Source organism: Harpia harpyja, chromosome 2 (assembly GCF_026419915.1).
Source record: "Harpia harpyja isolate bHarHar1 chromosome 2, bHarHar1 primary haplotype, whole genome shotgun sequence".
Lineage (NCBI taxonomy): Eukaryota > Metazoa > Chordata > Aves > Accipitriformes > Accipitridae > Harpia > Harpia harpyja.
In genome coordinates, this window is record NC_068941.1 from 4,291,800 (window position 1) to 4,305,862 (window position 14,063).

At 37.3% G+C, this 14,063-nt stretch overlaps 1 long non-coding RNA gene across 1 annotated transcript in view; it reads right to left on the minus strand.

Moving 5' to 3' along the window:
* The window catches only part of LOC128153934 (uncharacterized), a 32,892-nt gene that overhangs the window by 13,765 nt on the left and 5,064 nt on the right, over positions 1-14,063 (minus strand). The window contains exons 3-6 of the long non-coding RNA XR_008239155.1: positions 12,911-13,032; positions 5,775-5,893; positions 3,104-3,174; positions 1,415-1,550 (exon numbers count right to left, since the gene is read on the minus strand). This is a non-coding gene — a long non-coding RNA (uncharacterized LOC128153934). The remainder of the gene's footprint in view (positions 1-1,414; positions 1,551-3,103; positions 3,175-5,774; positions 5,894-12,910; positions 13,033-14,063) is intronic.

A 14,063-nucleotide genomic window follows, 5' to 3' on the forward strand; every position in this document is an offset into this window, starting at 1 on the left:
AGATTTTAAACATATTTGGTTTTAATCAGCATTTAAAACCTGACCAGTTCTATAGTTAATTGCAATTTTTTCTCCTATTTTGGGCAACATTTCAGTCTGAAATCCAATTCAAAATTGACAAACTGTTTACTACTTTATAAAGTTCATCTGCTTTTGTCTTTAAGATGTAGTGCTGTCAAAATAGAATTGTAAATTATGTTTTAAGATTTTAATCATGAAAATTAAGCTACATTGTAAAAAATGTGTTTATATTTTTTCTTAGCAAGGAATTGCTATTGCTACAATTTCCTTGTAGCAAAGTGTTCTGTTCTAGGAAGATAAGATAAACAGCTGAAAAAAAGTCTATGGGATATACTTCATAATCCAGAATTTTATGTATAGTCTAGGAACATTACCTACTATAAAACACTGCATCATGTAAGAGATAATTAGTACTTATATTACACCTATACAAATGGATACATACATTTTCATCCATTGTCTGTCTCTACTAGATTCTTACACCGCTGATGATACAAGGTATCCTATGGAAAACATACTTGAAAAGTGCAGTTTGTAGCAGACACCAAAGGGTTGGTGAAATTTAGCTCAGACTAAGTCCTGTTTTATGTGGACATGGGTGATACGTCTAAAGGGCTGAAACTTAAAAAGATGTTTCCTGTTGCTACAACCTTCACCACAACCTTTGTTTTGATATCTGTGTTTTATTCTGAATACATGCAAGGAGCAATACACCGTATTCAGCTGGAGTCAACAGCATCTATAGAGTGACTGACAATATAGTCCATTTTATTCTCTGAATGTCTCTGGTAAGACTTGCTCCAACTAGATGATAAGGTTACATGTGTGTTTCTTCTAACTGAAATTGTTATCCGTCATGAAATCTTTACAACAAACTTCACAATTTTAAGTCTTTATCAAGATCTCTCTTGACGTTATTAGGAATTTTACTTGAATATATATTGAGTAACTGTTAAATACTGGACATTTATAAATTGCCTTGACCTTGAAAGTAACCATGTATTTTACCGGGAAGCAAAGTAATTGATTATGATAATAACCATAATAACTATGTAATTGATTATAGAGTGGAAAACATCTTAATGTATATATCTTGCTGTCACAAAAAAAAGTGTGTGTAGACAGAAAGAAGAAGAAAATGATAGAAAACTCCTGTCTGAGAAATTAACATTATTGCTATGCTATGAGCCACAAGATTCAGGGAGTACCTGACATTCCCTGGAGAGATGAGAAACTGAATAGATTATTCATCTGCCTTTTCTGCTGTATTTGCTGAGTTGTTTTGTTCAAAGAACAAGGAAAATGTTTGTTTTATTCTTACAGTTAGTGTTGGAGATTTTAGTGTACGTTCTCATTTTTGTAGCAAAACTCTTGTCACTTCAAATGCACCCACCTTTTGCCTGTTCTCCATAAATGTCCCTCAGGAGTAATGAAAACGTTCTGTCTTATTTTTGAGCAAACCACGGCAATATCTTCTGTTCAATTCTGTTCCAAAACTTTCCATTAGTGGAATCTGAATTCCTTCTTTGCTACCTTGATGGAAAAGGACAGGAAAAGATTTAAAATTTAAGTAATTTAAATAACAGCAACAATTTTTCATTTTTCTCAGCTGCCTCAGCCAAAGCTTATCCTAATGCTCCTCCAAATACTTGTATTCTCCCCTGCATATTTAGCTGATGCTAGCAGATGCTTAGCCTGTGTGTCAGCCCTCCGGGGATGGAGCCATAAATGTCTTCCTCAAAACTGCATTGAGTACCATTCCCCTCACAGCAAAACTTAATGACTTCGCATAGGAATCAGAAAACAAATGAGGCCCCCCACTAAGAGGAATTCAGGTTGCAGTTTACTTTCTTATCCTTGCTTGAACTCAGCCTTCTGCAACCACTGCAAGGCTTTCTCTCTTTACAATTCATGTATTCTGTGGATGGTGCTCACAGCATCTTACTGACAGGGATGGAAGGCAACAGGGCAAAACCAAGCCCTCAACAACCATTTCATTTGATCACCTTGTATAGCGTAGATCTGTGACCAAAAAAAGGGTATGCTTTTCCATTAAACTGAAAGCAGACAAAAATAAGAGGATTGAATAAAATAACTCTAACCTATGTGAAATGAATGGCCTGAATGGACTATGTACTGTTCTTGTTCAAAGTGGAGAATTACGTTTATAGCAGTTGGCATACGATTGGGTAAGAGTCATGGTGTTAAGAGTTTTGTCTGTGTTTACGGGTTGGGGCAAAGCTTGAAATGTGCTAGAAAGCAGAGGGTAAATGAAAAGATATGAGTTTTGTTGTGGGTTGGGTTTTTTTTTTCCCTGAAAACTCAGGTTTAGAGCTAATCCTATGCTTTGTGAGAACCTGATTCATGATTTCTGCGTCATCGGGTTTGGCAGGACTCAATGTTTGTTACCAATGCAGTGTTGCTGTGAATGCTGCTAACAGTATCCTGAGTGGTAAAACAAAAAAGGATGAATGATATGTTCTCAAGATTTAAAATTTACTAAGGAAATTTGACTTGAGGAAAACATAAGAACATATCTTCTATTCATTTTGGTGACATACATAAACATGAAACTCAGGGAACAAAAAAGTTTGTTTTGTAAGGTTGGCTACACTGTTAATAATAATTTAAAAAATCACATTATAAATCCCAGATCCTCATGTAATGTAATTCACTTTCCTTCCACTGATTTAAGCAAGTATTAAATCGACTTAAAGGCAGCTATGTCAACTTCTATCACCAAGGGGTTTGGTTCTGAATATGTAAGAACTTGGTTTCTTAAAGTCTTTTATATTTATCGTTCCAATGGTGCATAGAGAGGCTGATCATATCTCAGCAAAGCGCAGTCTGCCAAACAAATGAACAAAACCCAAATCCCTCACCACATGACCTCAGTTTAGATCATTCTGTGTGGGGACACATATGGATATAAAAGCACAATTTATATATATATATGTATGTATGTATGTATGTATACATCAAAGTGTATATAAACACTATTATATAAATAAATTCTAAAATTATATATATATATAAACACATTCAAATAAAAATCACAAATTCATTATGATGACTTGATTACATGCCTTGTCTTTGGTCATTCACATGCATTCATTCATTCTTCATGCTGGCTTGCCCCTGAAGCAACAAGGTCTGTAACCAGAAAGCGAGTAACTTCTCTAAATCTCAAAGTACAGTAACCCGGGATTTAAAAAGTAAAGTGTTACCATTACAGCACATAATTGTAACTCTGGAGAAATAGGTCAGAGCCGCAGTTCATCTCAACATTGCTACCAACAAATGAGGTCGGGTCTTGCTTTCTTTTATTGTGCTGCTGCTTTGAAAGAAAAGACCTTTTATTCTGTATTGATAAGAGTACTGCATTCCCAAGCAGCAACACTAGAAAAGATAAGAGTAGAAATTAAATCTCCAGTCTGCATGGCCTTAGGTATCCAGCCCCTCCTCAAAGAGTGTTTGTGCTGAAGGCTTCCAGTATTTCCCTTTGTGCGTTCCACCCAACTTATGCACAACAAGTAAATCTTTCTATGCTCTTTCTAATATTTCTTATAAAATACATACGTTGTTGCAATTGAGTAGCATACAGCATGCATGAAAACATAATAGCATTTTCCAAATATCCTCAGTGTAAAGAAGGATAAACGTGCAGGCTCATTCATAGCATTCTCTATCACTGCATGTACATGCTCTGGTTACTTATTAAAGAGAAGTTGTCTCTACAGAACTACTAAAGGAAATGAAAATAAGAATCCCAGCATTTTCTGTAATTGCTTTTATGGAACGTAGTCATTGGAGAAGGAATTTTGTGCAGCTGGTAAAGGCGGTGTAACTACAAAAAAAATACAGCCTTCCTATAAATTCTCTATGATCCCTAAGGAAACCTCAGGAAACAGGCTATTGCAATGCAGACTTGCATAGTTCCCCGAAGAATACTGCACTTTCACAAATCCTTCCCTGAAGAGATTTAGCTTTTCAACAGTTTACACTCAAGTACAATTAATTTTGATGGCCCCTGCATGCTTACAAGTCTAATGTTTAGATTTCATATCAATTACCACATGAGACTCTTCCTGGGTCACTACTTTGTGAGCTACTATGGCTGTACTTACTTTGTAGTCGTCCTCATCCTCTATGTAAATTGTAAGGTTGAAGCACACTGGTCTCTCTGAACCAGCCGAAATGTAAAGAAACTGCCAATAAATAGTTATGGGTTTTGCTGTCAAGTATTAGAAGCGTGGAAGAAATACATGGACACCACCTCTGCTCTACATCATGAGATACAAATTCAATTTTCATTCAAATAATAGAACTTGGGCCTCATATTGTGGATGTGAATAATAAGACTCATTTGCAAGAAGGCAGGTGAACCGCTGCTTCAGTCTTGTTTGCAAGCATTTACTAATTCATGGTTTTTTTAACGGTGAGTATTTGGACAGATGTTAGTATTTATGCAATTACGATTTGTAAAAATCTGATTGGCTTGTGCTGGGAGTGAGCTGTTAATTCCTTTCTGATTAAAAAAGTTTATCTTATCAGGAACCGTGAAAGTTTGCAGTCAAGGTTTTTTAAGTTTTCTGTTTTGATATTCATCTAGATATATACATCATCTATGAAAAATTTACAAAGGAAACCTCTTAAAACAATGAAATATAAATGAGTCATTTGGTGGAGGCAATGCATTTTTCTGCCAAGTTTTACCCAGACCGGTATTTGGGGTTTTTTTATGCAGGGGTAGGATAGTGTAATGAATCTGGCAAAGGGGAATCAATATGAGAATAATTAATTTAACTTCTTATTTTTCAAAGTGACAGATTGATGACGGGTCATGAAAAAAATATTATGCATTAACATTTTCCCTCTACTGTAGGCAGATTAGGTAGATAAAGATAACTGGTCTGTAGCCATTCCCTATCTGACACAGGGATCTTTCTACAGAAAAGTTACAAAGGCTTCTGGGTGAAAATAATGATGATATTTAAGAGAGTAAATGTTTACCTTCATGAATGTATATATTTTAAAGTATAAACATAATATATCAATGAGTCAATACTTCATTATCTATCGTGGCTGAATTTCCTAATTTAATACATGAGTGTGCCGGTCAGAGGAGAGAGTTCTGACATTAAGGAAAACTTGCAACTGAACAAGTAAGAACCGGTACTAGCAGGCGAGCAGGCTTGTTTATCTGATCGCCTTGAGCAATTTGGGAGGAGATACCACCAAATGACAGCTGTCACTAGTAACGGTCATGGCATATGGAGTACTTCCCAGAAAAAGCCAGGGAGATTAAACCATAAAACTACAGAACAATAAGTGCACATCGTATTTGGTATGGTTCTTTACATTTCTTTTTGTTTGACCCCATTTATGACACATTTGAATTGCTGTACTCAGAAAGTATAATTACTTTCTCTACAGCTTCAATTTTGTTTTTTCTTTTATTTTTTCCCCCAGATATCCTCCTCTTCCTCTTCTCCTTTCCTTTTAATGTAAATAATGGAAGGACTGTGACAGCCATACCAGCTGCTGAAATTTGCTGCTTGTTTGTAGAGGAGATAAAGTAAAAGCACCAGAAATGCAAATCACCTCGCGAGCCTCTGGTGGAAAGAATGCAACTGACTCTGCCTGGGAAAAGGATGAATTTAACACTGAGTCAGAAAACATAAATTACTGGTATTTCAGGCAGGATAGTATTTTCACAGCCACCACCCAAGAGAATGGATGTTTGCTCTTACCATTTGTTGTGTCTTGTTCAGGAGATAAACATCATTGCCGTGTCTCCTATTACAGGAATCAAAAGGAAACTTCAGAAATATTCAGTTCGGAATAACTACATCTCCAGGATCACTCAGCGCTGGAAGGAAAAGCATTACATTTTTGCAAATGCTGAATGCAGCACATTCATACTGTGGCTCTAGACAACATTCTCGGCCTCTTAACGCGAGTGAAGATACTCATATGCTTGTCAGTAAAAGCAGTATTTAAATACGTGCTTGATTTAAATGTAGAAATCAAAGCAATAAATGAGCATTTAAGCCACCACTTGTATATTCATTCTCTCTCCCTTTCTATAAAGATAGTAAGTTTCTGACATTCTTGATATTATATAATATCTTTCACTTATTCTCTTTTTTGCATTTTGACTATAAGTATATTTGAACGTTGTCTCTATCGCTACCTGCAGAAGTTCCCTTTAGCTTTAGGCTTCAACAACCCAGCTACCAATACTGTGAAAACCAGAAAGCCTAATAACCCTTGACAGTTTACATAAACTCAGTAGCAGTTCCACTGAAATTTGATAGAAAACGTTGCAGTCGCAATATTCGGATCACTACGTGAATTAAACAAGGGTTTGATCCACTTTCTAGAAATAAAATGTACAATAATAAGTTTCCTAAAAAAAGTGCAAAGATAGTAAACTATGGAGGGGGGGAATGTTTATATATATTTTTTTAATAATTTCCCCCCCTCCTCGATCAAATTAAAGGAAACATTAAAGATTGTGAACAACTATGATAGTTTCAATTTAGATCACTTCTGGTTTGTGAACACTTTCAATTTAAAATACATGCTCGAGTAACTTCTCTCAACCCAATGCAAAATACTTTCCTTTACAGCTGCCCAGAATAATAAAGGATTTGAGCTCTCTTAACTCTTACTCTCCAAACTCCAAGGGGAAAATATTATTACATGCTGAGAGTCATTATGGCGATTCCAGCCAAGTTATGAAAAAAACACTAGTTTCACTAGTCCATACTGATACTTTCTGAGCAATAATGGAGATTTTGGAAGTTTTTGTAGGTAAGAGTTTCTCAGCAAAACGGAAGAGATGCCTGTGCGGTCTTTGTGCGAGCGTATGGGTAACCATGTCAAACTGTGGCATTTTGTACCTAATCCAACGTCTGCAGAACTCATCTGTAGCTCTGTTTATTTCAAAGGGTTTTCATGTTTGCAGTAGGTAAAATGGCTTTCTAAGCCAGCAGGAAGAGCCTGCTCTTATGTAGTGCGAAGGTATTGCTGTGGGAAAGCAGAATGTAATCTTTCAAAGATGTAAAACTGCATTTTGACTACGGCATACCTATTAAACAGAAGTCTCATAACATTTCAGTAATGCAGAATCAGAGTTTACAATCTTGTGAGTGCCTCTACAACTCACCTGCCCAGAAATTTCTCAGCATTTCAACTGGATAGGCCAACTTTTTCCAAACACTTCTGCTACTAAGAATGAGTGACTCTGTTGAAAAACATCACCACTCCCAACTTACAACTCCCATACAAATTCCCAGGAAAAAACACTTGACTAGATGCAACATATGAAAACAATATTAGAATACATTTACCATATGTGGTGGATATGAATACTTGGTAACTTTTGCCTATTACAACTCATTCCCTTGGCCATTGCACTTAATAATACCAAATCCTGCCTCGCTGCCTGGATGGAGCTTTTGCTACATTAAGATGCTGCTTTCACTTTTATCTGGATTCTCTTTGCTCCCACATTTGCCAAGCCTGTGGTTTAGACCTGAAGTGGGCAGTCACAGTAGGCAACCAACATTTTTAACAGGAGATACAGCTTGCCTAGATCTGATACTTACCTCACCAGCATCTTCCTATTGGTTTCAAAGCCACAGCAATGTAAATGGTATATAACAAACCTTCCTATAGTTATAAGGAAATGGTCAGGCATCTTTTTCACCTCTGTGTAATTCTGTACAATCGCTAACATGAAAATATGTATACAAATCAAGCATGATGGTTATATCAATGTAAAGTGACCTAAAATGACACTCAAGCAGTTTCTTAAAACAAAAGTAAATAATCTAGATACATGTAATAAGTCCTGAGGGTACCCTCTACCTCCAGCTAGCTCTCTCCTTCCACTGCCTAGTGTACGATTAAGAATTTTTAGTACTTACACCATTACTGTTCATTTTCTGCATGGATGATTTATTATACATACAAGGAAAACAAAGGAAAAAGAAAAAAAAAAGTAAAACCTTAGCAAAAGATGAAACTGTATGTTTCTTCTTTGTGATGTTATAACCACTCTGGAAGCACAAAAGGTTATTAAGTCTCTTTTATCTTGACTACATTTAGAAAGTTGTATCTCTTTCTAATCAGTTAACCAGTTTTCATACTTCATTGATACTTCACAATAAACTTTACTGAAGTCTCTGAAAAATGTGCAGCTTTGAAAAAAGCATTAGCAAGATGGTAGGATGCATGAGAAGGAAGCAAATAAATATGACAAAAGTTGCGATTCCTTTATATGAAGCAACGACACAGCCCTCTGCAGCCAGTCTGTACAGCACTCACTACCTCACATTACGAAGTGTGCTGCAGAAGCAGACAGATTAAGACAACAAAAGTGAGTCAGGGGCTATAAAACCTCTGGTACGAGCAAGGACAGAAAAGATGGAGGCTCTGCTTTCTGAAGAGAAACTCACAGGATGGATATGTTAAAGTAAATCTGATAAAGGAGGTGACTCAGAAGCTTCTGTCTCTGTACCTCACCACCCAGGAACAAGATAATATTCAATTAAATTAAAGGTGTGAAAACCAGGACTGACACAAAAATACTTCTCCATAGTAACTAAACTGTGGAACTCAATGCTACCAGAAGTCACCAAATCTGACAGCTTAGCAAACTCACAAGGAGGGACTAGACATTTACAAAGACGTCGAGATTATTGAGTTTTCATCATATTAAATGCCATGTACAGTGATTTAGGCCAATACATTAACTGTTGCAAACTACAGCAAGAGCCAGCATGGAAAGCTATAGGTAGGCTCTTGCATCTTGTCCTGAGGCACCTGGCACAGATACTACAGGAGAAAGAACAGAATCTGGTTTTGAAGTTAAACGAATACGAGAAGGGCATAAAGACATTGCATGTTTACTTTTTTACCCTAACGCATAGATTTACTTATTGTCCTTGCCGTATCAGTTCAGTTCTATAAAATATAACTACATAGAACATTCCTTTTTTTTTGTAACAGTTTGACCAATATGGCATAACTCAAAGATGTCATACTTCTTTATTAAAAAAGTGTAAGGAAAGCTACTATTAACAACAAAAGTTGACTGTTGGTGATTTGTGTGTGTGTGTGCGCGCACAGTGCACAAGAAATAATTTTCTTTGAATACTGAAATTTTTACGGGACCATTTTTTTCCTTGTGTCAGTCTTACTGCAAACATAGTAAGTGTGTGTGACTGGTTTTTTGGAAGATAATGTAACAACTGGAAAAAATGTATACTCCCTCTTCCCAGTGTTTTCCCCAGTGCTCTATATAGCTTGCTATATATTATTTATTTCCTTATTAATGAATAGTTATTCTAGCATAGCTATCTTCTGTCATCTGTTTTTACTTAAGTCATTCTGAAAGACTTGGAGTTTTCTTGTTTTTGTTTTTACACCCAATTCAACTAGTAACTTATAACGTGCAGATCAGCTAAGTGAGAAAAAGAAAAGGTCAAGACGATCAGGAAAATTTTTGAAGAGGATTATTTAGTGCAATCAAGTATTTGTTAATGCTTTCCCCTTCTACATGATTACTGTTTTCTGTTTGAAAGTCATTTGTTGCAAGAAAATTCTATCTCCTAGCCCTGTATTACCTTAAGAATACATGTAGATATCTTCTTAGGTTTAATATATTTGGAAGTACTGTCTCAGAAGCATATTAGTTGACTTTTATTCCATTTTGACTTACCTACACTGTTTGACACAAGCCTTTGACATAGCTATAATTAAATGCCATTAGTTAACTTCTCTCTGAATCGAACTGGAGCTGAGGCATCACAAAATAAAGACAGGCTCCAGGATGCCTTTTTGGAGTCGGTGCTGTATCCTCAGAAGCTGGAACAGAACTGTACCAAAATTGTACTTCTATATGTGATTTATTCTTAACGCTGAGGCCAGCTTTTAATTCCTGAACCCTGTGCCAGTTAGACTTTAGCCCATCAACAGTCATTCGCACTTAAGAGTTTACACTTATAATAAATTCACCAGCCTAGCATTTGACCATTTACTGCATTTTTCTGGCTAGTAGTAGAGCTTTCTAATTTACTGAGCCAAATCTTTGCATTTTCACAGAAGTTTTACTCAGCACTTCTTTTGCCTAGTGAAATCTGTATTATTCCAGTATTATATATTAGAAAATAATAAGTCAGACTTCTGCATAAAAATTACTGATAAAATTACTGATGATAAACTATTTCCTGATATGCCTCACTGTTTACACATATACACAATCACACTGCTATACAGGTATTTTTTGGAACTCTAGGAGACCTCTGTGATGATTTTTCCTAAATGAACACAAGTGGCTTAAATAGCAAGTTCAGGGTTATGCGGTTATTACAGTTGCCAGGATTAGAAAAAGAGATCTGTCGATTCCAATAGAGAATTGAGAAAATTCAATAATACCAATAAATAAATAACACATCTACTGCCTAAAACCAAATTCATTCTAAAAGTAATGAACTTAAAAAGTGTTAGTTATATTGCAAACTTGAAGCAAAACTGAGATTAAAACCAAACAGAAGAGCAATTATGCCAGTATACTTCTCAATCTATCTTTGGCTATATTACCTTTCCCTTAGGGGCACCCTGAGGAGCTTTGAAAACTGTAGCACAGTATATACAAGCCAAAGCTGAGTTTCTGTGCCATTCAAGGAAGACAGCACTGAAACACAGGGTGAAATCAGCTAATAAAGTTCTGAATCGCATTTATTCCCTTTAAATTCTTACGCAGTTTCAGCACTGAAGGCCTCTGTATTTTAATGGCAAAGTCAACATGGCGTGGCCTCTTCAAGAGGCAGTCAGGTCTTCACAATACAGCCTTATGTCTCCTCCATTGTGGCTTCTCTGGAGGAATAATCTCCTGGACAAAACGGGGTGGTCAGGACCCCTTCCATCTCACAGTCTTTTTAGATGGAGCATAGAGCTTAAGATGATATTTAAGAGCTTGTACCAGTAATAGACTTAATTTCATTCACTGATGAAGCCAATAATCCCGTGCAGTAAAGCTTAGCAGCTAAATTAGGCTACCTGTAAGAGTATTGGAAAGGTTAACTAACTCCCCCATAAATGTGTACACTCTCTTTCTTTACTTAAATATGCTTTCAGAAAGTTAACCTATGACCAGTTACCAAAAGCATATCCTAAAAAACCCCACTGGCTCGCTAGAACAGATGCGGTGGTACAAAACAGCACTGGAGGCAAACAGGAGAGACAACGCTACCTTCCTCTTTCCAACAGGCATCACTGCACTGGCTCTTCTTCACTTACTAATGTTTGCCAAATATGGCTACAATAAACAGCAGAGAAATGTTTGCCCTTAATAATCTTTCCCCTTTGTTTTCCTGCTCTGCCTGGTGGCCAGCCCGTCATGCAGTAACTAGGTTATACTATCATGCTCCCTTTTTGGTTTGTGAAACTTGTCTCATGGATTAATTTTTTTTCCCTTTATTTCAGTGGGTCGTGATTGTGGCATAACTTAACTAAACTTTTCTGGTCCCAGGTACTTCTACCTCAGCAAGGTTCTGTAGAAGGGAAAAGGCGTTGCTTAGATGTGCTTTGAATGTCCTTGCAGCTGTGAAACGTGGATGGCAGTGTTGCTGGAACAAACTCTCTTGTGAGGTTTCCTGTACTTTCTGCTTGCAGTATTGCCAAGAATATTCCTAAGGCAGCTTTTTCATAGTGACTTGGAATTTCACACTCTAGATGAAAGCAATGCAAAAGCAAACAAGAAGCAAAGTTAAAAAGAAATAGAGTATTTCATGTTAGCTGTGTTAAATTCAAGAAATGAGCAAACTTAAAGGAAAAGATTCCTTCTTTTTCCCTCCCTTCACCAACTAATAATTTCCTACTTAATATTTCCTTCTGATGTCCCAACCATCCGTCAACAGTGGCACAAAAGTTGCTTCTACTTTATGTGCTATTTACTATGGCAACTGCAACTTGACCTCCATCCTGGTTTCGGCTGCGATAGAGTTAATTTCTTTCTAGTAGCTGGTATAGTGTTATGTTTTGGGTTCAGTATGAGAAGAATGGTGATAACACACTGATGTTTTCAGTTGTTGCCAAGTAATGTTTAGAGTAAGTCAAGGATTTTTCAGCTTCTCATGCCCAGCCAGCAAGAAGGCTGGAGGGGCACAAGAAGTTGGGAGGGGACACAGCCAGGGCAGCTGACCCAAAGTGGCCAAAGGGATATTCCATACCATGTGATGTCATGCCCAGTATATAAACTGGGGGGAGTTGGCCTTGGGGAGGGTGGCTCGGGAACTAACTGGGCATTGGTCGGCTGGTGGTGAGCAATTGCATTGTGTATCACTTGTTTTGTATATTCCAATCCTTTTATTATTATTGCAATTTTATTATTGTTGTTATTATCATTATTAGTTTCTTCCTTTCTGTTCTACTAAACTGTTCTTATCTCAACCCATGAGTTTTACCTTTTTTTTTTTTTCCCAATTCTCTCCCCCACCCCACTGGGTGGGGGGGAGTGAGAGAGCAGCTGCATGGTGCTTAGTTGCTCGCTGGGGTTAAACCCCGACACCTCTCAGACAAAAAATCTGTAAGCATACAGTTCATGGATTTCAAATAGCCTCTGGATCTCTGCTTATAGTTGGAAGCAATTGAAGTGGCACAGTAGCATAGCTGGCTTATCCATGTTTTGAAGAAGTACTGTCCCCTCTTAGCCTGGGGAACTTTAGTCCTGTAGGACTTTATCCTCTATGTGCTTAAGAAGTCAATGTCAAGCACCGTATCATGTTTTAGCCACAAAACTCAAGGCAGAAAACAGCAAGGCAGCTCTGTTCCCCACAACCTGTAGGAACGGTTGCTGGTCTCTTGAGAAACCTACCAAAGCAGCCTCCGTTCTGTGTGTGTTCAATTGCTCACATGAGAAATATTTCCATCTTCAGCTTCTCTGAGGAGATCTGTTTAACTTCTGACATTTTTTAAAAAGCACCTTTTCGTCAGCAGCTGAAAAACAAGGAGACGTGTTAGAGTCGGCTCTGGAACTGCTGCTGAACTCTTGCATGAGCTGTGCTTCATGCCAAAGAGTTACAGCACTTGGGTCTCACATGCAATATTGTCTGTGGCGTAACCACGAGAACAGCTTCCAAGCCCTGCAGATTTAATGAGTCTGAGCACACTTCTCACATCCCAAAGCAGAGCAGCTGGAACCTGAAACAAATATTCAAAGCTTCATTTCCTAAGGACCATATGTGTAGAGAGGGCCTAATGCTAGCACTAAACACCCAGAAGCCATCGATTTAGTAGAAGTTATGAATGGAAAAGAAAAGGTCCTCAAATTCCAGGGTCAGGTTGCTTAATACAGCTATTTGTCTCGCTGTGAGAGTAACTTTGCTAACATCATATGATAATGCTTGCAAGTCTCTTGGCTTATCTTTTAGTGCCTAAATATCTTTTATTGTACTAAATATACACATAGACAGTGATTGAGAATACATGTTTTAAACAGTCATCTACTGGTGTAAAAATCCAGATGAATGCTTTTGTTGTTTGGAGGTCTTCATTCAAACACAGATAAAGAACTGGATGAAGCATCAGCATCTTTCCTGCTTTACACAAGCCAATTATATCTGTGCAGTCGCCGATGTATTTTTTTTCAGAGGCTGAGTGTGTAAAGCCATAGCCTTCACTTGCAGAGAAATGAAGAGAACACTGTAGATATCTTCCATCTCTTGCTTCTCTAATCCTATTATTCTACATTTCATAGCCCAGAAAGTTTAAGGTCCAGCTGAACAATTCTCAGAGCATGTTTCCTTTTGCCAAGAGCTGATATATTATTCTCCAGGAGGTGCAGAGAGTTGGTTCCAGATATAATACCAGCTTTTCTCTCATGTTCCTCAGATGCCTATTCTTTACAGGAGCTGCTGCTAAACTTCTCTATGAGAAACACAGGAGAAAGAAGTCACAGCCACAGTATTCATGGAGAGTATGAAAAGAAATATTGTACTTTTCAGGGAAGAACACAGCTTGGGAGGGAA